Source organism: Salarias fasciatus, chromosome 16 (genome assembly GCF_902148845.1).
Source record: "Salarias fasciatus chromosome 16, fSalaFa1.1, whole genome shotgun sequence".
Classification (NCBI taxonomy): Eukaryota; Metazoa; Chordata; class Actinopteri; order Blenniiformes; family Blenniidae; genus Salarias; species Salarias fasciatus.
Window position 1 is genome coordinate 19,826,687 of NC_043760.1, and position 23,710 is coordinate 19,850,396.

The 23,710-nt window shown below is 41.1% G+C and overlaps 1 protein-coding gene across 1 annotated transcript in view; it reads left to right on the top strand.

The window, feature by feature from the left end:
- erbb4b (erb-b2 receptor tyrosine kinase 4b) overlaps window positions 1-23,710 on the top strand; it is a 288,218-nt gene that overhangs the window by 49,823 nt on the left and 214,685 nt on the right. The window lies entirely within an intron of this gene.

Sequence of the window (23,710 nt, forward strand, 5' to 3'; positions counted from 1 at the left end):
TCCTGCAAATTTTTGTTGCAGATGGCATCTTCTCAGGCAAAAGTCTGGAGCATGCCTCCTCAAACTGCCTGCGTCCTGGAGGGTCGACATAGCACTTCCTCAAACTTCCATTCACACTCGCAGACATGTTAACATGTACGCATGTTCAGACATGTTCAGACATGTTGCCGGTCCCCAACACCCTCCCACTTGCAAGAATGTCACTCGTGTTTGCGTTGTGTGTGTGAACAGTTTGACTGTGAACTCTGATGCACTTGTAATGAATGCATGCACACGCTACTCTGAATAGCTGCGTGTGATGAACAATCCCAACGGCTGCAATATATGCATGCTTGATAGATACGGCTACAGCTTGGGGAGTCTTGAGGTGAGTGTTGTGTGTCGTGGTGATGGAGTCCTGTTGGGACCAGAGGGCCATGGCTGGATTAATGAAGGAGAACTCCATTCCTGTCTGCATGCGGCCCTGAAGCGCACGCTTTTTCCCCCCCCGTGAGCGCGCCCCGCTCGTCACCTGCTCGCTGGCAGTTTTAGGGACGTGCGGCGAGGGAAGCGACTACCACCTGTTCTGCTCAGTGTGCAGTAGCCCGACCTTGCCAGAAAATACCATTGTTTTTGGCATCGGTTTTTATAAACTGTAAACATCAGAAAGCAAAAAGCAAACACTCAGCAGAGAACTCCTTAATCTCGCAGTTCAGTCGGCCAAAGTGTGAAATCAAACTGAAAACGTGGTTCTTGATGAAAGCTTTTGTTTATTTGGTTTGACACGAGGGGGGGATGTGTCATATCTGCTGGGAAAAATGCGAAAGCTGCTTCCCTCAGCAGCTTCTGTTGGGGTGTCCTTGTGTAAGGCCGCAATTCCCCGACTGCACAGTCACGCTGCAAAGCGGCCACCAATATAAATACGCTTGTACTGGGCAGGTCCCTCAGGCCACAAGTAAAAAAAAAAAAAACAGAGAAGAACTGTGGTTGTGTTGAAACACCACATGGCGTGAATATGTTTCTGCCAACATCAGAATTACTGCTTGGCATCATCTCATGAGGTCAGATGTGATCAAGGAAAATCTGTCAACAAATTTGAGGGAGTTGCGAGAAAAAAAAAAAACAGACTAAACAAGAGCAAGCATGGGTATCATGGCCATCAAAATATCACTCCGAATATATTGTGGCAGAATGAATTTCTCTCACATATTTAATTTTTGACTATCCACAAAAATGTAGTATATAACGGAGTGAATGCTCCATCCTCCATCCTGCACATGTAACCCATTCAATCATTTATTTTTATTTCCCCTCTATTAATTCAGTTTTAAAAATACAGAATTGAATAACCTCATTAATTCTAAAATGTGAACAATACCCCAATGGTGGTTCTGGTAGCTTCATTTGCTGTAAAAAAGGTCTGCATAAAAAACATAACCTCAATTTTAAAAAGGTTGGTATAGTAATGATTTTTATAGTAATAAATAAAAAAAAAATTGAGCCTTCAGGCAACGTAAGTGATTTCTAAATGTGTGCCTGTAAAAGGAGCAGGTCATTCAACACCTGGATATTTTTACCTGTTAGATTACGTCATTCTATATTTTTTATCTGATCCCTAAAATATTGGAAACGCACACAATTATGTAATGCAGTGCAACTGAACACAACTGCAGTTTGCAATTTGAGTTACCTTGGGAAAAAATCTGAAACAGCTTTGGTTTTGTTTAATATGTTGTCAATCAGTCTTCATTTCAAACTATTTATTATTGATCTATTTATTGATGATATATCAATGCATTAAAATGTGGATCTCGGTTTACTTGTGTGTCTGAACTGAACCAAACTGAAAGTTATTGAATCTGCTTATTCTAAATACATAAATCCTGACCAGACGTTACATTTTTGCTGCTTACTGAATCAGATAATTCACATGTTTGACTGAATAAATCCAGAGAATTTCTATCTCAGACAGCAACCATGACAGAGACGTCAATTTGTTTACTCAAGAAATCAAATATGTTTTGGGAGAAAGTGACTTCAGTCTGTCTGATCTGATCTTACTGAAGAAACCACACCAGCCAATATCTTCACAGTGTAACAGCTAATCCACTCATTAGTCAGTATCAAAACGGACATTTTCTTCTTGTATAAATGAAGACGAAAAGCAATTTTCTATTAGTTTTTGCACGACTCGCCTTGACTCAGTTTCAGTTGTTTTCCATAGCAATAGAGTACGACTCAGCATGGGTGGAGGTGTTATGGGATTGATTTCTGCACATCCATCTTTTATCGTGATGGTTCTTGTTGTGTTTGCCTCTTAAAAATGCCGGGGTTACTCTTATGAATGAAGGAGCCGCTCTCTTGACTCATCTACTGACGTCGCGCCCTGGCCAGTCAGTGGCCGGCCATCTGCCATTGTCACGTTTGTGCCTCTGCTCGGCTCATTAGGAAAAATAACTGGTATCCGGTACAAACTGAGGCGGGACGAGTCAAGACGAGTAGGTGCAAGTAAAGGAAAAAAAGAATGAGCATGTAAATGTGTAGTAATATTAATGAAAAGTGATATAGAAGTCAGAATGAATACAACATAAGGTGGAAGCAGGTAGTTCATGTCACCCATTCGCTAAAGAAACCCAAAGAAAACTGTGCGACTTTGAAATGTCATGATAACTTGCCTTCATATGGTTATCTAGCTTAAAAAACTAGTCACGTGCACAGTGCACTTGTTGCAGATAGCAGCAGAAAAAGACAAACAAAACAATATCAGTGGTGGCCAGTGGGTTTTGGAAGCAACCTTGCAAGCAGACGTTGGCTGGTTGTATTTCGTGAAAAGAAATTATGGGTTGTCTTTTGTCATTAGCCTTTTGGAGAACTGAACATCAAAATCAGCAGCTCTTGTCACAGGTGTAACAGGTGACGGCGTACAGACAGGGTCCCAGGTGCATTCACCTGAGTGGAACCCGGGTTCTGACGAGGCTCTTGATGCTGATGGATGGGTTGAAAGAGCCGGGCTTTTAAAACACCACATCTTCTGATCATGTGCCTTGGGAGCTAAAAACCAATCTGTGTGTAGCAGGATCTGGTTCTCCAAAAACCTCAAAGCAAGATAAAGACAACAAATCTCTCACTTCACTTTGGCAACTTTGAAATTTCACTCCTCAAAGGAGTCTCTTATTTTTCTTCTCGGGAACACAGAGTAGAAAAAAAGAAAAAGAAAAAAGAACTCCTTAGAGATTTCCCAAATACCTTTTGTCAGGTCTTTGTTTTTTTGCCTTGTGAAGGCCCCATTACTATTCATGCCATCTCTTTGGCGCTGTCACTTTTCGCCATATCAGCTGTTTGGAAAGACACTGTTTGTGATGTCCGTGAATTTGGAAAAAGGCTCTCTGCTCCTCTTGATGTTTCTTGCCAGTTTATTTTCAGGAAAGCCTGACTGGGAGAATTCACGGGGCTCGTTGAACTCTGCTGGATCTCTAATGAAGATGCAAACCTCGACGCTAATTCAAAGCCACAGATTCTCTTGAATAATGAATGAATTAGCACGAGTGACCTGATTTTGATTTTGTACTTGGGCGTACTGTATCTCTGCGTTTGAAACTACCGCCTAAAGCGCAGTGCGGCTCTTCTGTCGAGGTCTAAAGCCATTACTGACCAAACGTTTTGTGCAACCTCACTTGAATCAAGTCATAAGATTTCCGGCTATCGTCCGCTTTGAAGTTCAGAAAGCATCATTGCTGCTTTGGCTTGATTTATTAGTTTATCGATATTCATTTGTACTCGTATGTCTTGATCAAAGCGTATTTCATGCCTATATGCATCCCACAGGGATGCATTCATTTTTCGGCACAAAGCCTCCCAATAATTTGATCAAAGCGGTTTTATAGTGAAGTTGAAACACCCTTAAAGCTTCCAGAGGAAGATCCGACCGCTGGCCTGTGAATTTCAAGGGTTTTGTTTTCTTTTCAGTAGCTACTTGATGCTTTTTTTATGCCAACATCGTAAAATAGATGAAAATGGAAATCGAATGGAAATATGTGAAAATTCAGACGTCAAACGCATAGACATTTGTGATGCTCACTTTTAATTTAGATTTAAGACTTTCTCCTGATGATATATAAGAAAAAAAACTGGACAAAGCCAGAGGTGTGTATGTCTTTTGGGGGACGGGGTGCATTGGTTTCAGCTGTGCAGTGTGCAGAGTACTCACCCTGCTTCTGACGGGTATTGCAGTATTAAAACAAAACAAGATAAATAAATGATCTGATTTTATGGCTATCCAAGCAGACATGCCATCAACATTTTACTTTCCTGTCATATTGTACAATGTGATGCCATGATGTGTTTTAAGTGCCACTACACCACTTCAGAGTGGAGACATAGCTGCAAGTACTAAATGGGATCTTAGTTGGTGTAATTGCGCAGGGAGGAAACACATTCCGTAAACTATACAGAGGATCATCTTCTGCCTGTCTGCATATTATATGCTTTTAGGGCACCTTTTTGTATAATTCACAGGATTGTCTTGGTCTTATTTCAACTTCCTGTTCCTACTCTGTCTTCTCCAGTCGTCCCGTTTACTTTCGCCCGCTCATTCTTTATCCCTTTTATATACTTCTTTCTGTCGTCTCCGTCAAGCTTTTTCTCCTTTTTATCACCTTCTGCATTGCCGCCTGTTCAATTCCGCCCTCCTTCATGTTTGGATAAAAACTCAACGTTATCCTCTTCACTCCTTTTCCTCACTGTCGCTGTCCCTACATGTTTTTTTTTCCACCTTATTTCTTCTCTCTTTCGGTACTCCCTGCCCTCCTTCCTCTCTGAAAAGATGCGATAACGGCCAGGTTTTTTCCGACACCGTTCAGTCGGTCAGGGTTATCTTGTTCCACTCCTTTCATCGCTATAATATGACACCACCTCTTATTCCTACACAACAATCGCCACATTGACTGAAACGGCCGCATCTCTCTGCATCCCATAAGACTGAAATAATTGTTTACGATTGAGTGCCCAGTGAAATTTGCTTTCACAGAGGGAGAGCCATTTATTGAGGCACAGCTTACAACATTGATATTTCTCTCAACCAGAGTATCGAGGACGAATTCATTATGGTATTTATTTCTCTATACTCCAGACATGAATGGATTATTCTTACGATGCTTGCTTCAATATGGCTATTTGTTACATGTAGAACTTCAAAAAAAAAAGTATCAGAAGATTGAAAGCACACTGGAAACACTAAAAGCCATCAAGATGAGCAGGAAGCATAGATTTTCTCTTCAAGATGTTTCTAAATGCATCTTTGAAACCTTTCCTGAAGTACACTTTAGAGTCATTTTAAGTTGAGTTTTTTCACAAGAAATTGCATAAACATCCCGTGATTGCTATGCAGCCATGCTATCAGTCCAGCACACCGTTTTTCCACCAAGAAAAAAAAAAAACACAACAAAAAAAAAACTGAATTCATACTTTATCTAGATCTCGCTTTTATCATCCACAAAGGTCCCTGTTCTGTATTAACATTTCTACAATAAGATCTGAGATTTACATCCACAGTGGAGCACCTCAGTGTAATGCGGCCCAAGATGTTTGCCGATTAGAGAACAGCGTGGAGTGTGCATGTACGTCCCTCCCCAGAACAGACCGCAGACACTGCCTGCCTGCGTTGCCTCAGCTTTTCATGTTCATTGTGTGCGAGATGTGTATTGAAGAGACGATAACCCACACAAGTCAGCTGTGTTTCAACTAGTGTATTTCACCTCTAAACCATATGATAATTGGACATGTGGTGATCGCTTGAGGATCTAAAGTAGTAGTTGATGAAAAATAGCATCAATACTACTGAGCAATGCCATCGGTTGCATCTATTGAGTCATTGAAGATTCATCTTTAATTTACTTTTTTTTTTTTTACTTTACAGTTGATTGTATTGGCAAACACAAGACGAGGTCAGGACAAAGTCAAAGCCCTGTTTATGGTTGAGGTGTATGAAATGCAAGATTGAACTTAATTATAGGCAGAAAAAGGAACCAGCGGTGTTCGCTCAACTCGTGGGGTAATTTTATTGGCCAATCTTGCATCATTTGGCTGATTAGTGATGCAACTGTGATTTCTCAGTTACTCAAAGACAATGAACATTAACGGGCCTTGCCCTTGTTTTATGGTCAGGCCAAGAAAATCTGTCCACACCTCCACGTCTGCAGCCACCTGTATATTTCAGGTGACTGTCGCTGACACGCTGCTCCTGAAAACCCGGTTTTAAACTACTTTCTGAATCTTGATTAGGATTGCGAATGTTGTGTGTTTATGTGTGCGGGCGTGTCCGTAATATCACATTTACACCCGGCACACAGTGATTTACTCGCCCTCAGTAAGGTCTGTCAGCCAGGCCGGCAGTCGCAAGGCGATCGGTTATGGCCTCCTAAATCTCACAGGAGCGTATAGACTTCCTGCAGTGAGCTAATTATTGATGCTAACTGCCTTTATGGCTGCCAATGCCAAAAGAGTTATTGGAGCCACTCAGACAAACATCTCAACCTCCGGCAGCTCGTCACTGTGAGCATGTAGAGCCGCAGCGAAAACAAGTTTAAACGCAGGAAGGCAAAGAAAATTAAACCTATTAATGCCTTTTTTGTTGTTGTTGTTGTTGTTGTTGTTGTGGTTGTTGTTGGGGTCACAGTTATAAGTTTTCTTGTTGTAAATCTGCAGATTTCGAAAAAAGCTCTTTATGGATTGTAATGTGGAAACAGCATCAGGCAAAAGAGAAGTCTTGATTACTTAATGCTCAGTATTAAAATCATCCATTCTTTCAATCGACTTGAGAGTGGGAGGGCTGCACTTATGCTCTCTATATTTGAAAAATGCAGATTTTCTCTTTCAGGCAGGAAAAAAAAAACAGGTGTAAGACATTATGTGGGACTTAATACAATACTGGCACTAACAGAAGCATCGATGTGAGACGCTTGTTACTAATCATCTCCGTCATGTTTTTTTTGGTTAAGCTTTTTCAGTACGGACAGAGACGGTGAGAGGGGAGAACAAATATAGAGCCCAATCTCTTTACTAAGTTTTTTTTTTTTTTTTTTTTGCCATAGTCAGATCTATTGGAGTCCCTCTTCACACATCCGAATACACACTGCTCATTTCACACTCAGATACCTCGGGTGTTGTTAATAGAGGTCACATTGAGATGGGTCTCCAGTGGGGCTTTTACCCACTCCTGTATCTAACAGCTCCCCTTTATGATGATGACACACACACACTCACACTCACACTCACACTCACACTCACACACACACACACACACACACACACACACACACACACACACACACACACACACACAGGTCTTGTTTTTAGTCTGTCGGTCCAGAATCTGTGATTGTGTTCCTATGTTAGGAAGAATCCTCTGGTCAGGTTTTTGAACATTTTTTTACGTTGATGACTTTATGTTTAATGTCCCAGTTCGTATTTCCTTTCATCTTGTTCCCCTCTGCTCCTCTCTGTCTCTCTGAATGCTCTCTCTCTCTCTCTCTCTCTCTCTCTCTCTCGCTCTACCATCAGTAATATAGCAGAGTGATCTGTTGGCCCAGCAGCACATTGGACCACCCCACCATTTGACACCACTGACAAATAGATAGGCGGCCAGTGAGTCAGGCCTGTGACCCTGTCATTCCTTAGCCAGACTGATTGGATTCCATTTGTCCCTGCAGAGGAAAGGCAGCGATTACAAACAGATAAACAGAGTGGGACTGCATGGCGTCTGGCCAGCATGGACTGCTCGAATCCCCCGTGACAGGAGAGGAGATTGAGAGTGTGTGAAAGTGGTAGGCTTGAAAACGGCGAGTTTCAAGGCCACGTTGTTTACTGCGGCAGTGCAGCAAGGATGATGGAGGTAGCGGCAGGCACGATGTGACTGAGTTTTTAGTTTTTTCTGAAATTCCAAATTGTCCACAAACCTGTCACGTCCAGCACTTGAACAGCTTTCTACCTGAAAACAGCGACCGGAGCAAACTGAAGCACTTGGTTGAATGGATCAAACAAGATAAGTTTTTTCCTTTTCCTTGTAGCCTTTATATAGTTTCATTAACCCAGACTGAATTAGGGAAACGTTAAGCATTTTATGGATTTTAACACCTCACAAAAACATAATCACGTCTCACATTTCTTAAAGCACTTTGATAAACCCTCGTCTGACATTCATTTTCCTTTTGAAAAAGCAGATTTTTTTTGTCCTTTCTTTTCTTCACTCAGCTTTTTCATTTATTTTTTTTTTCTTTTTTTGCTACCTGTCAGCATTTTATGACTTCCAGCCTTAGAAATCCCACTGTGCAGCGTGGTACTGGTTAGTCCTTTTCTCTCACAGTGACAATATCCACTATTGTAGTGGATTTTGCATGTCTTTCCCATGCATGAGGATTTTTTTTTTTTCACAACAAATGTCAAAATATCTGCTTACTTGTTTTATTGTTGAATTTTTGTGCACATAACTTCCATTCTAGACCATAAACTAATTTTTTTTTTTTTTTTTTTTAATCAGGGTTCATCGGGGTTCAGTATCTCCGCTCTTGTTTCAGGTTGAGTTGTGCCATATTCCGGGATGGTTGTGTACCTCAGCTGTGTGCTCCGGTGTCTCTAAGGCAGGTTAATGATGAAGAGGAATATCTCTTATGCTGGTCGGGCGAGGACAGGCCCTGTTAACTTGGCTCACTGGTGAGTCGCATTGACAAGAGGCTTCACGGGCCATAAACCCAGAGGGATGAGGGAGAGTCGAAAATGGCCGACCGTCTCAATTTTCTGCCAGACTGACTCTCCCTTCTTTCATTTTTTTTTTTCACCTTTGTGTGTGTATGTGTGTGTGTATATCTCTCATTCAGATTATATTGTCAGTAATTCATAGTTTTAACTTACTTCATGTTGCCAGTCTGTCCTTCTACACACTTTTTTCTATACATCACACACTCCCAGCACGTACGTATGCACCACACAGCATGGATCGTGAGGGCGGGTGGGGCATATTAAAACTCCATCCTGAAGGTCAAGATAAGTGTTTTTAGAGCGTGAATTTAGAGTTTGTGTTAAGTGGCACATAATATGCATACACATGCACAGTCTTGTGGTTGCTCATACACTGCTACTCAGCCAGCAGCGCAGAATGGCAGCTTCATTATGATTGCTGCCGGCATATCGGGTCGCAATTATCGACGCTGGCTTATTCACATTTAATTGCATCATTTAATTTGTTCACATTTGGTGTTGAACAATGTCAACTCTCTGCATTTGAAAGCGATTAGCTCCAAGCACATGCAACATATACAACCTCGAAGCTTCTGCGCTTGTGGGAATGTCTGCGTGTGTGTGTGTGTGTGTGTGTGTGTGTGTGTGGGTGGTGGGTGGGGACATCTATAGCTTAGTGTCTGTTGTCTGTTGGACGCCATGCAGAGAGGAGGCTTAATGAGATTCTTCTGCTGCTTTTAGATTGTGTGGCACTTGATGCATACCTTCCAAAGCTGTCTGCTATTTAAGCTCACAAACTTTGTTTTAACAATCCTTGATTCTTTTAAATACAATAATCTCTTGAAGAGACTGATGGACACCAACATATCATTAAAGGAAAAATAGAGTATCGAAACTTTGCCCACAGAAACTATTACCTCTCAAATATTATGGCGGAGCCATACAAAATAAGTAATCTCCTTGTTTTCCAACAAATTCAATAATAAATATGCTCATTTTATTTTTATATGCTTCAATATAAACTCATGCTTTAGTCAAATTATGCCAAATTCTTACAAGCTAAAGCTATTTTGTATCAAAATAGGTGGCTGCAAATGGATAGAAACTTTTAAAAAAAGATTGTGGGTTACCTTTAATAAAGAAAAAAAAAAGTAGCTGCTGCTTTGAAAGGTCAAGAATGTCAAACCAAACCAGGACTTTATTAAAGATGATCATTTTGTGAAAAAAAAAGGCAAAAAAAAAAAAAAGTGTTTAAAAAAAAAACATTGAGCAGTTGTACAGTTCCATTAAGCCTGACTTTTGTTAGATTTACATTCTTATATAGTGTGCCTGTATGGGCTCAATACAATGCCCATAAATATGTTGCGTCCGTGAACGAATGTTTGCACATAATTTCAGAGTTTGCGATTGTAAATCAAATTTTTGCCATCCCATAAAATAAAAATCAGTACAAAAGTTTCAACTTTGTGAATGTGTACAAAAGGATTTGCATGTCTGAAAAAAAAGATTTGCATTTGTGAAAAGAATTAGAAGTTATTTTGCAAACATACAAGAGATGTGAGATGTGACATACAAGACACGAGATGTGAAGCATTAAAACTGCGTGCAAGTCTTTGAAGTTGCGGTTGCAAATTTTGGGGATTGTTTTAACACCTCTATCTGATTGGACGGTTGCAAATGGGATTGTCCAATCAGGGAGCAGATGGCTTTCCGTCCTCCTGCCCCACTGCAGACTCTTAAGGGGGAGCAGAGTTTCAACATAGACCTTAAACTCGTGACATTAAATAAGAACTTTGATTCCCACAAAATCCTAAATTCGAACCCGCCTGACTTGCAGATATGCTCCCTGCTTGGTCTAATGAAAAATGTCAGTTGTTCTAATATGTCTTCTCATGTGGTTTCTACCATAACCTCATTGAAAGGAGAGGATCAGGATAGTGCTTTAGTTGATTGCAATTTGCCAACTCAATGCTAATACTTCACCGTATTGTGTCTTCTAATGGTCCAAATGATTTTGACAGAATCAATGAAGATCCTCAGATAATAGAGTATAAAATCAGTGTCACTCTGTAGTGGTAAATGTATCAAATGAAGGACTTTCATCCAGGAGATCCTTACTTACATTCTCATTGTACAAATTAACTCTGACCTTGCCTAAATCTGACTAAGCTACAGCTGCCACACACCATTTACTGCTTTGTCATTGGTGTCAGGACAAAGGGACCAGCGCTCCTACCTGTCTGAACATATGTTGCTCCAACAGAGGACAGTTGCTCTCCAATGCTGTGTTGTCCAGGGAGTTAATCTGATGGGCCATTTTACAACAGTGGTGTGCGAGCAACGTATGAAATTACAGCCGCAAAGGTAAAACAATGCCGTGGCGTCTTATTTCAGATTTGTTTTTCTGGACGTCCAATCGGTTGAGCTGCGGATGTGCACGTGGACGCGTCAGTCATGTCCCTGCATGAATGCGAGGGAGTCTCATTGTCGAGTCCGCCGGTGACGCCAGCCTCATTAAGATTGATGAGGAGCGCCTGGTGTCACGGGTGGGTTAGCAGTCCATCGACAAGCCAACAACAACGCTGCCCCGCCACCAAGCTCCCGTCTCTGCAACGCACCTCCAAACCATCTGGTTAAACGTCCGGCGAATAGGGTAATTTATTCAGCTGGATTATTTATGAGAGGAATTTTTCGGGAGGAATGTTTCTCACCTGCCCTTTTGGAAAGGTGAAACAAACGGCTGTAGATTTACCTTATTAATCGGAACAGCCGTGGTATTAGGAGACCATGAGAGGAGCTGTCAGCTATCAGACTCATGCAAAATATTATTATTATCCACAACTTAGAAACCCTCTTTGAAAAAGTTGAGTTTGATGTAAATGAAAGGAAAGTGAAATGACTTAGAAATCTTATATATAGATTTTCTTTCCCTCAATGTTTTCCAATCCCACAATTTTTACAAATTCACACCGGAAAAAAATGCAATTAAAAAAAGGTTAGAAGATTCTGTAGGAACTGACTTGTTTCAATTTCATGATGATTGTTTGGAAAATAACAATTTATAACCTCAAACCCCCCCAAAAAGTAGAGATTCAATAGACTGAATGCTTTATATTTAAATAGAAACAGAATGCAACATAGGACATGCAGAGATTATGTTTTCTTTAACATTTAATGGACATTATTGGCACAGTTTGAATTTGTAGCAGTCATCTTCTAAATTATTTAATCCATTAGGCCACTGAATCGATCCCAGTTGGATAAAAATGGGAGTATTACCTAAAAAAGCCTCAAAAGTAATCAAAAATACAATTGGAGGAGCATTTGACAAACTAATTAGTGTATTTGGCAAAATGTTGACAACATGAAAGGAGCATTTCAGAGGGGCACAGCCTCTTGAGATGTGAAGAGTCCACAAATTATGTGAAATTTTCAAAATGTACCTCAGCACTTACAGATTCCACCATCTGCGATGCATAATGACATCAGGAAGTTCAGCTGATCAAGAGCAATCCCTTTTCACGAGGGTCAAGGCCGAAGGTCAAAGCAGAATGCTGGTGATGTTTGGGCCCTGAGGCGGCGCTGCATCAGAAAGCGACATGAATCCCTGCTGAACATCACTGCATGGCCTCAGCAGCACCGCCGGGAATCACTGTCTGAACACACCAAGACACACATCCAAAGAGTGCAAGTATCCTCCAGTCCAGAGATCTTTTAGAATAATTTCGAACTTGAAAACATGCCAGTCACTGCTGAAAGGTATACTGGAGTTTTGAAGCGACATATTCCCTGATTTGTCTGTCAGAGAGAACTTTACAATCAGAAAGATAATGTTGGACCACATAATGCTTACATCGAAACAGCAAGGCTTCACAGCTGAAGAGTCACTGTGGTGAAATGACTTGCCTTCAGTCCAGATCTTTCACCAATAAAACACGTTTAGAGCGTCGTAAAAGGAAAAAAGGAGGAAGAAATCTGGTAAAGGACTGTTAAGCAGCTACTATCTCACCACAATCATGACTGGCATAACTTTGCTCACTCACAGCCCCAGCTGCTCCCGTCGCCTCCCAGAGGTGTGCTGCAGGTTGTTAAAGGAAGATTGGGATGCTACAGTAAATACGGCGCTGTAGCAGCGTTCTGGAGCTGCGGCGTTGCTGCTGAATATGAAATAAGCAGATGTTTTTCATGAAATGGTAAAATATCTGTCATCCATTTGATGTGTGTGTCTAATAGGAATAAAATGTCAGTTTGTCAGATTTTAAAACCAATAGTTCTGCTTTCATTTACATTCAAACATGTTTCCGTACTCTTTGGGATTGTCTTTTTTTTTTTTTTTTTCAATTTGAATACAGCCTTTAAAAAATGTGAAAAGTTTAACCCTTCAAAATTCCTCAACTTTTTATGCACATCTTTCCCATGTGAATCATTTTAGATAAAATTGTGTTCTTCAAAAACATGTAGAAGTTCTTTTTGGCTACAACCCTCCAAGTTCTTTTATTTAATGTACTCCATTTAAAAAAAGGTGTTATTTGGCTTGATGTTGCAAATTCAAAATAATTCTAAATCCTAAAGTAAACATAAGTTGCATCTTTTGTGAATATAAGATACAATAGAAAGATTATTGTTGCTGTCCAAACTCAGGCGATAAAAATCCTTTCTGCAGATTACAGGTGAGAAAAAATTTAGAAAAAACAAAAACGGCCGGTGAGACGTTAAGCTTTGGTTCGAGTACATTTATGCATATTATGCAATAGTAATCCAGCTGAATAAGACGTAAGCAAACCTTCTAGTGCTGCCTTTTTCCCTATAATATCTGCTGATTTTGTTGTTTATACCTTTTTTTCTAGGTTTTCAAAGGCTTATCTTTAAGTTGACCAGCAGTTTTTAGGTGTGCGTGTGTGTGTGCATGTTAACCCTTAAGATCCCACCGACAGGAGTTTCAAGTTTGAACACAGAATGACAATATTTTCTCCTCATTTTAAGATATAAACATTTTCCAACTTTAAAAGTAGAATAATGACCTGAACCGGATTGTGCTCCGGTGATTGCTGCCACAGCTCAGCAGCATTTTGCAGTCTATACTTTCATTTTTATTTAAAAGAAAACTTACAAAATGTGTCAGAAGGCATCAGATCTTTTCCCACCTGTGCATGTACCTGACTTCAGTTAAGAGCTGAACAAAAAAGCAACACCTCGTCGGCGGCTTTTGACAATTGCTTTCCTCTCTCTCAAATCCTCCCGTAATGCCTCGGATTGGCTAATAAGCTTCCCACAGTGCACCGGGGATTGACTGAAACAGACACTCGCAGCTTCAATGATTCAAGGAGACTTTCTTTTTACAAAGTGGGCCAAAGTGTGCGGCGAATTCCTTATGAGTGGGGAGGGGACGTCTTCCTGTGGGGAGAGGAAGTGAGAGCGGAATACTGATCCCGGCACCCAGAACCTCCTCATTAGGAGGCGCCATATGGTCCCACCCCACAGAAAGCCTGTGAGCCAGTGAGCTGCAGCCTGCAGACTGGGTGCACACTCCGCAAAACTTAGAACCCACCGCGGTGAAGATTCTCCATAAAATTAGACTTTTTTTTATAGCTCGGTTCAAACTCTTCTGCTTTACTGCTCAGTTTAATTACAGAGCGGCCGGGGAGAGCGAGGCAGGCGAAGGAGGTGTTTTAGTTGAATGAGTGACCAAGTTGTTACTCATTCTTGATTAAGACTTTTTTTTTTTCTCGCCGCTTTGGAGTGAGGAATTCTTAGCTGTATTATCACGGATTAACCATTTCAATCAGCCTTTTACGGTCACGCCGGGGGTTTCGGCGTTTTATCCCTTATTTCCACGGAGGCCACTGTCCTTTATATGTGCCGTTTTGATGTACCATTCAACCAAGCAATATCAAACTGAATTGATACCGTCCGTGATTTGATTAGACAGCCAGATGGGAGGTTAAGGACAGTGTGTCCCTGCTGGAGCATTACACTTTGATAGCGGGTTAGTGAAATAATCACAGAAGTGGTCATTTTGTGGGTAGGAAGCGCAACGGAAACCTCCAACTATTCCACCTCTGATAGTCAGATTCTGCCCTTTATCAGGGAAAGTTCACTACCTCAATGCTTGTATGTTTTTTTTTCTTTCTTTCTGGGTTTCTGACGGTGTCCTCTGTAATTGTAAGATTCTGTGATTCTTCTTTCGACTGATCCAAAGAGGGGACGTGGCCTTGTATGGCTGAGAGGTTGAAAGAGAATTCTTAACACAATTCATGCCCTTCAGCTGTTTTTCCTGTCAGGCCAAGATGGGAGAAAAATAATAATATGGTCGGCATTATGTCCACAGATCTCCTCTTTTCGTGGTTCAACCCAGTGGCTATCAACTCGGTGCTCTTCTGATAGATAATGAGACTATGGAATAAAAATGTACGATTAAAAAAAAGAAAAAGAGAAAAAAAAAAAAAGAAAAAGCCAATCTCTTTCAGCGTGATCACAGAGGATGTAACATCCATCTTAGCTGACCGCTGTTGCAGTAAGCTGCATCACTCAGACACGATGACGTTTGGTGAAGCCTTTGTGTTTCGTTTTGTAAGTGTGAAAGTAACGCTCACAGTTACAGAGATCAAAAAGCTCATCAAATGGCTGTGGAGAGAACCGGCAGCCCCATTGCTCTTTTTCTGCTTAGCTTCAGAAAATGGTCTTCGTTTCCTCTATTCACGAGAATTGTGACGATAAGCCATGAAATGTAAATTATGCAGGTAAAAGGCACATGTGATTCAGTGGGAATTCAGACAAATTGACTCACTTTTTTCTTTTTCTTTTTTCTTTTTTTTTTTTTAGAAAGTGCATAAACCTTTAAATGATCTTTGCCAGTATTATCGTACGTACCATCACACAGCTGGCTGTTCATAAAACAAGACGCACAAGTTGTGAAGGTTCAGTTTTTTTCCATGTTTGTGTCAGCTCATTGCATAATTCTTTATATAGTGATCTGCTTCAGGCGCAATCCATTTGGCGAGCGTCAAACCATGAGCACTCAGTGCAACGCGTCAAACCGGCTCAACGCTGATAATGAAATAGTTGTTTATATTCTAACTAAGGAGAGACACCTCACAGCAGAAAGGACCAAATAAAGCACAGCATGACCGACCAGTGGAGTGTCAGGAATGTGTGATCTCTCATGGACTCTGCCTTTCACACGCTTGAATAGACTGTAAGTAAATGCATAACTGGTCAGGTAGTTTCTCATGAAGGCCGTTCACCTCACTTAAAAATGTTCTATTAATCACCAAAAAGTAATTACAAAAATTTCCATTCAAGAAACTATCAGCACATGTTGAAAGGAAGCTCTATTTTGAGGGCAAAAAAAAAATGAAATAGGTTTTGTAATCGCTCGTGTCTTTTTGAGTCTCTCTCTCTCTCTCTCTCTCTCTCTGTCCTTCACACATGGGGGGGAAACAGAGATTTAAGTAAATATGTAACTAGTGTGTAGTTTCTTGTTAAAGTTGTTCATTCAGAGGTTTTCTGTTAATCATACGGAAAACTAACAAAGCAGCGAGTTCATAGCATTTGTTTTCACAATGCTTTTTTTGGTAAACATGCAATTGGGGGGGCTGTTTTTCTTTCTTTCTTTCTTTCAAGCTGTGTTACAGAAATACACATTTGTAGAATGTGTGCAGCAGAGCAAAATATGCAGTGTTTTAATCTGACAAACAGTAGTTTCACTCTGTTGCACAGTTTTTTTTAGTTTTTTTTCTCAAAGCCAGTGGCCTTGGCACTCATGAGAGACTATATATATATGTTGTGTGTGTGTGTGTGTGTGTGTGTGTGTGTGTCACAACACACTCGTATAGTTTAGGCTTTTGTGCTGATGACAAACCAAACAGTGACTTGGTCTTTCAGTAAGCATCAAGACAAAAGCAGACAGTGAAGTGGTTCAATAGAAAATGACCTGTTCTGTTCTGCACGACTATGAATCGACATGTATGGAACTATATATAGGTCCCGACAGCCTGCTGTTTGCGGCGGGCGTCAAATGAGCGGGTTCCTTATTAAGTTGCATATATCGTGGCCTTTGTGCGGCCGCGCAGCCTCGACTCGGGGCCGGCGCGGACCGGAAACCCGCTGCCCTTCGGTGTGGCGAGTGGACACTTGTTAGCGGTGTGCTCCCTCCATCACCCGGCGACTTTTTATGGCACACATTGATTCCTCAACACCTCTTCCTCCCACAAGAGAGCAAGAAGCCTGAACTGAGAATTGATTCTCATCATTATTGGTCCCAATCTCCCCGCTGCACCTCCAGTCACAGGTCTGTGGAAAGGTCAGAGAAATTACCTCTGCTGACTCTTTACCTGGAGGATTTGGCTGTTTATTGGCCTATTGATTGATGAATTTGATCATTTTTCTCAATATTTCTACTTAATATCTTTGCTTTATTCATCAAATTGTTGCGTAGTTTTATAGTGGCACCTATAAATACACCTGCAGTGAAAATAATATGTTGGTCGTGTAATTTTGTGTGTTGACTCCTTTTAGGAACTTGTTAATTGTCTTTATTTGCGTGGGAGTGTTGGAGGTGTCACGGTGACACATTACTGTGGGATTCTCTCTGTGTGTATCTTTTTCTTGTGAGTGCGTATCTGCATTGTAATCAGCCTGCTGGTAAAAATCATCTCCCAATGTTTGTTCAAGTATTTATTTGAGAAAGAGATGTTTTTGAGGGTCGAGTTTGAGCTGCAGATCACTGTGTGCATAGAGTGACTGCTTCATTTTTCTGTTTTTTAAGGAAAAGATGCATCACAATTCATCATAATGACTTCAAAACTAGAAAAACAGAAGCTATGATATTCTTCAGCGCGAAATATAGAACAATAATTTACACAAATTAGATTAAAGGGATTCGATGATCACTGCAGGAATGTATAGATTAGCGGTATGAAAAGAACACGTGAAAATACAGCAAAGTGTCACAGCTCTTATCAATATTTCTTCTAACTACATGGAGGAATTACATTTTTTTCCAAATGCCTGACTTATTGTCTCACTTTACACTGGGTTGCTCTCAAACAGTTTAAACACCATTCTGGCCTGAGGCGAAGTTTGTTTAAAGACATGTTCTAATTTTGTACGGTCATACATTCAAATATTTGTCCTTTTTGGTGCCTCTCTGTATTTAAACTACATGCAGTGTTCTTGCAAAACACTCACTTGTCCCACCCGCCCTGAGCACATTCACATTCATGTTACCCACTGGCTGTCAGAATATCCCATGAAATATTCACTGTACCTTTAAAAAAAAAAGGCAGCACCATGCAGCAATAATACCGAAATACATCTATCCTCTTTTTCATTTTTTTTTTTTTTTTTTTGATAAGTTTTGGTGTGGAAAACTGTAGAGTGCGTATCCCTGCACAGATGCAGCCTATACTGGCATCCCCGGGAGTTGTCTCAGATCAATAGGTGGCGGACAGGGCAGTCATCGATCAGCTCAGTGCATGCAGGCTAATTTATGCCACTGCTCCAGCGATCCCTCCGCACCGAGGCAGCAGGGTGTGAAATTCAAATTATTATTACAGCCAGGCAATTCCATTATCTGGGGGAAGGATATGTCGCTCTGGCCCATATTGGCTGTCTTCCTTGTGTAAAGGCAGATAGAAGGAGAGAGGGAATAGTGGCCTCTGTGGCCGTGGCGCCAGGGCACAATTATCACACCAGGTTATTTTGGTGACCTGAGCTGTTCTTATTCGAGTATCTTCTCCAAATTCATGATCAAGAGGATTACAGCGACTGCACTCTCCTTTTTGTGGCTTATAAAGTTGCTGTTGCTCAGTTAGACATGTATCTGCCATTTCTGGTGCAGACAGTGATTCCAAAGGGTCATATGTAGGAAAAAAGCCTCTCAAAGGTACATGAAATAAAATCCTGAGGCAATGAAACAATAATCCCAGTACATGGACCTCATAGCAGCAATCCTCCGTATACATTAAACACAGTAAACTTTCTTGATTGATCATTTTTTTCTACTATTTTCTTAATACAGAAACTCTCTCTGCTGTCTAAACTATGTGGTTGCAGGCTTTGGGATTTTCACGCTGCACCAGCAGTTGTGAACATATCAGAGGACGCCACTGCTTTTCATGGCGCTGAGGTTAATAGGTGTAACCTCTGCTCTTTTAATTGGTGCCAGGGGGAGAACTAACTGGCTGTTAGAGGAGTATATAGTGTCTGTTATCTCTGCGACCGGGTCTTTGACATCAGCTGATTATTTCATTTATCATCGCGGGGGGAAAATATAATGAAATGCAAGTCCGTATTGATTATTCCATTCAACGTGGTTTACAGAACAGGGGGAGGTTTTTTTGCTAAAACCAACATGAACCTGACAGCTAACCCTTCCTAACCTACCCAAACGTGTTCACTTCTTTCACTTCTCTGCAAAATATATGTTCAGGAGACAATTTGTAAGAACAGCTGTTAATAATTTAGCTCAGTCATTAACTCCCTGCCTCACAACGATCCTGCAAACCCCGCTTCTGTCTCACTGCTGCTTTGTTTCCCCCCTCTTTCTCAGAAAACGGTAACAGCAGCTTAGTCGGTTTGCGTGTCTGTGGGTCTTAACTCCTGTTGCTAATATTATTGGACCGTGACAACTTTGATTATAAATGTTGCTGCCGCTTTGAATTAATCCAGCAAAAGCACAAACAAAACACAAGGCAGTATTTCTCTGTAATCTTCTTAGCGTTCAGGAGAGGGCAACCTTGAATTTAAGGGGGGGGGGGGGGGCACGTTATATTAGTTTTACACCGAGTAATGTTTTTTTCCAGTTTAAGACTTTGTCAGAAAGCAATGGCTGACCACCTAATTGTGGACAATGTCACCCTGCTTATGGGGGCATCAAATGAAGAAGAAGGAAAAAAAAAATCCCTCTTAAGGGGACACTTTGGAAGTCAATGGCAAAGGACAGTCATTGGCAGAGGGAAAAGTGGAAGTAAAAAAAAAAAAAAAAGGAGTGATATAAGGAAACTGCAGAGGTAGAGGGGCTTTAAGGAGACTCATTAAAACCAAGAGCAGTGATTGCCGGACGGTGGGTGGCTCAATGCGCAAATTAAGATACTTGTTTTTTGGCCCTGAGTCACAATTAATTAGCACTGCGAGGGGCATCCACGCTGCGCAAACCGCAGTATTTGTGTAAAGACAGAAAGAAAATAAGTGCATATCAAAGTGGAAAAAGCGAATGAGAGAACGAGACTCCAAAACGCAGTTCTAAAAGTTTCCTGCGATGAATGTCAGAGTGTTACATGAGGAGAAGGGTCAGGGTGGTGCTGGTGTTGTTTCCTTACGTTCCCCTCGGTTTTGAAATGGCGACTTTCCTTTGTCAAGCCTCGGCAGAAGAAAAAAACTCCAATAAACATATTCTCAGTTGGCAGCTTTCTAAAGTGACAGCGTGCCCCAAAGAGTGTGTTTTGATTTCATCTTTTGAAGAACTTTCAGGACCAGAGATACAGTGGGATCCTTTGACTGGGACGTGGCATTCAGCTCAAACAGCTGCCAGATATCTGCACAAGGAATCTTTTATTTGCTGTTATTGTGCTGCTGGTAGGTTGTTTGGATCAGAAATCCAATATTTCTGGACAAAATATAAAAATAATGTTTGTTTAATTGGACTGTGTATTCCAGAATGTGTGGCATGAAATAGCATTTTGTTGAACTTTATAGAATTAACAGTGGGACTACGTGGATGGGCGGCCACATTGAATTGTTATTAATCCAGCATCAAAACTGTGTAAAATATCCTAACCAGGCTCTGTGTGACGTTCACTCAAACACAACGGGATCCAGCTCAGCAGCTCTGTCACAAAATGTGCTTGTATAAGAAAACACAGCTCAGGTTTTTCATTTTCAAATCATCAGAAATGTAGTTTGTTTCGTGTTTGTATCATATTAGATTTGTTACTGTGAAATACTCCAGTGGTTTAAATCAAAGAAACAGAAAAGCTGTGGTCATTTCAGCTCAAGGTTCCTGTCTGAATGTGCTAAATGTACATTTGAAGGTGTGTGTGTTTGTCACATCGTGTGATGGTTGCATTTCCAAACACCGGCGAAGGAACACAGAAAGAGGTCAACCATTTAAACACATTGTTGTTTGTATGACATTTTCTCCCGTGGTTGCCCAAATGAGTTTGACCTCTCCTCCCTCCCATGGGCCCTTGCTCCATGTCAGCCAGGCACAGGAACAGGTGTTAAGGGGGTAGCTGGCAGGATGGGCCTTTTTTTTCCCCTCCCTTTGTTTCTCTTTTTTTTAAACCTGGTGATTGATTTCCCCATCTCACCGCCCTGAATGGGTTAAACATCACCAAGACCTCTGTTACAGAGAGATTGCATTTAGCCGTTGCTGCCAAACCAAATAGGCAACCAGTCTGTCTGGTAAAGGGAGGAATCAGAGGGCGAAAGGAAAGAACTGGGATGGAAAGAAAAAAAAAAAAAAAACAAAAACAAAAAAAAAAACAACTAAAGAGCCAGGCTGTTACCTGACACTTCACACTTGTTGTCCTCCAGCTTCCTCTCTGCTTGCCCATTATGAGAATAAATCCTGGGTAATAAATTGGCCAGATTGCTTTGCCTTGTTTTGCCTGTGACACATTTTTTGCACCAATTTACTGAGAGTGGAATTAATTCTGCCAAGCCATGTTTTCTGTAAACACAAGATGCCCACTATCCATTCTAGTCCTGTGTCTTTATCCAAAGGATGACACAAGAGCTCGCTATGTGTGCTTTTTTTTCATCTGGAATACGGTTTGTCCAGTCTTCTGTCATCTAATGCTGTCTTTCCTCTCTTTCTGCCTTACAGGTAACGCGCTACACTGCTCATCCCCATGGGTCCATGCTCAGGACCACAGATGTGATGAGTAACACTGCTTTACTTTGTTGACCGTGCACACACAGCAGCAGAGATGAAGTGAACCTCTGCAGCCTGTGCACACACACACTCGTATAAGTGGGAGAAGCACATCCAGCGGACGTACATGCATCTGCACGAAGCATGAATACAAGCCACGTCTTAATATACAGAGTTTGTATTTTCCCTTGTGGGAAACCGCATCATAATATCCATAAGTGACACTTGGAGTAAGAGTTGCTATATTCCTGTTAAATTGAACTCACTGACTTGTGCGTGTTTTGCTGCAGCCGGTTGCAGTAATGCGGTGCAACTGGTCGGACCTACGACACAGCGAACTTGACGTGCACAAGCATGACCTGCCTTGTGCACCTTTGCTCTTATTTCCAACTGTTTTTTTACAGTTGACTTTGTAATTGTGCACCCCCCCCCCCCCCCCCCCCCCCCCCCCCCCCCCCCCCCTCCTAAATCCGTGTTCCTGTGAAGAGAGAGAAATAGGTCACCTGATAAATAAGCGGGAGATCTTTCTTATCTGGGATCTGTTTGTAATGTGTGTGTAGGTGCTTTTAGGCATACCTGTAGGTGTGTGTTCAGAGGATAACTGTAGGTAGAGGCAGACAGGCAGGGTGATTAGGTTCACTGAGAAACACAAAGCTGGAAAGATCACAGGCAACTGGTACATGGAGCAGGGAACATAACTTTAGTCCAACAACTTGATGAACTGTTTGATGATGTGAGTATTCATTTTTTGCCAACAGTGAAATGATATTTTCAAAAACACATAGAAAAGAAATAAGAGGAATAAATAAGGGAACTCAATCCATAATCCCAAAACAAACAAACAAACAAAACACAATGGAATTATTGATGTGCCTATGAAATTTGGCACATTAAGTGTTATATATAAGAGGATTTCAAAAGAAGAAAAGTCTTAATTTATCCACAAAAGAACTAATCAAGATAGAGTTGTGACTTTCTCTGACTTTGCCTTTTTCTGAACAGTTTGTTGGACAAAGAAACCATTGTGAATATTAACAAATATTTATTAATCAAAGCTGTAGGCAGGATTTTGCTAGTCAATGCTAATTTTCTGTGTTTTCTTTGGATTAAATGTTAGAGTATCCATTGATAATCCTTTAGGAGTGTAGCATAATTGCACTACCGCGAGGGCGCAGCGTTTCCATCTGTCTCTGTTCTGAGCTGAAAAGGAATCTCCACAGCTCCAGGTATCTTTGACCAATCAGAAGAGCCCCTGAGGCTCTAACCGTGGTTGGTCGAGGGGCGTTCGTCACACATTCTTGTGGGAGGGGCTTAACTTGTGTAAGGGCGTGATGTCAGAGAAAACAGGACAGGACTGTGCTGGGTTTCAAATCTCCTTCTTTGATCGGTCAAATCGCCATCTTGCTTAGGTCACCCTAAGCAAGATGGTGGAGATGCTGAATCCTGCCTACAGCACCTTTAAAGCAAGTCACTGTAGGCAAAAAACAGTCACTGAATATAGCTTTACCACTTTACCGTCAGATCAAACTGATAGATTTGTGTTGTGTTCAGTGCAACAGATTACAGCAGAGCGAACTGTTGTGGATTTGGCCGACAGTGTGTTGTACACAATGCAGAAGAAGGCTTGGTGTTTTGCATTTTGTTTCACAATATTGCTCAAATATTCTGCCCTTGTTGTGCCCACACGCTTGTTGTCAGTCACAATTTTCTGGATAAGAAACGTTTCTCTTCTCATACAAGTTGTGTTTTGTTTCACTCACCCACACAACACACAGATAAGCCAGCGAGAAAAAAATAAAACCCAACATTTTACGTTTTACTTGCTCATTTAGTTCTTTTCTACATAATGAGTTGACAGAAAAAAATTGTTTCTCCCGATTCTGCTCATAAGGGCACATTCACCATAGAGGTGAAGGCTTTATGTGTTGAAAGTTTTTATTTTTAATTTTATTGAATTCCAATCATAATTCACTTACTCCATTGGTCGTTTCTTTATTTTTTGCTTTTTTTAATAATTATTTCTGATCAAATACCAACTCTGAAAATTGTCACATGTGTATAGAAAATGAGAGTAGAGTTGTGTGTCTGACATATCCCTCATAATCCCAAACTAAAGCTGCTCTG